Source organism: Myotis davidii, unplaced genomic scaffold, assembly GCF_000327345.1.
Source record: "Myotis davidii unplaced genomic scaffold, ASM32734v1 scaffold1006, whole genome shotgun sequence".
In the NCBI taxonomy this organism is placed as follows: domain Eukaryota; kingdom Metazoa; phylum Chordata; class Mammalia; order Chiroptera; family Vespertilionidae; genus Myotis; species Myotis davidii.
In genome coordinates this window covers 563,282-563,825 of record NW_006297143.1, presented here as the reverse complement: position 1 = coordinate 563,825, position 544 = coordinate 563,282, and the positions used below count along the sequence as shown (strand labels likewise).

General features: G+C 63.6%; 1 protein-coding gene across 1 annotated transcript in view; it reads right to left on the bottom strand.

Moving 5' to 3' along the window:
• Positions 1–544, bottom strand: part of LOC102774999 (complement C4-A) — a 14,572-nt gene that overhangs the window by 1,947 nt on the left and 12,081 nt on the right. The gene's annotated exons all lie outside the window — the stretch shown is intronic.

Below are 544 nucleotides of genomic sequence, written 5' to 3'. Positions count from 1 at the left end.
GGCGGGGAGTCAGGGCCCCACAGGCCTGCGTGACACTCCTTGGCCTGTCTCTGGTGTCCGCTGTCTCATCTTCAGTGTCCTTCACATTCTGTTACCTTCCGGCCGCCAGAACACTAACAACTGCTCCCAAGGTCCCTGCTGACCTCACCGCCCAGAGGGTGGCCTCCCCGGCCCCGCCCGGTCCCCGTGCCTGTGCGGCATCGCATCACGGACACAGGACACACCACGTGCAGCTCCCCTTACTTAGCTCAGGGTTCGCTTCTGGGAGTCTCTGCTGCTGACGGGTTGTTTGTGACTCCTCTCGCCTGCCTTCCTCACGCTCCCTTCCCGGGTCTCCCCCACGGGCGAGCTTTCACCAGCCCCTTCCCGGCTGATCGCCAGACAAAACCGTCAGCCTTGCTCCTCCATTAGGACTTTCGCAGGATGCACAAATTCTCCTAAGCCACTCTGCCTGCCCGCCCCCCCCTCCTGGCAGCCTCTCTTCACCACGGACACACCCAGGGCCTCCTTCCTCTGCCACTAGGGCAGCTGCGGCCACTGTGCT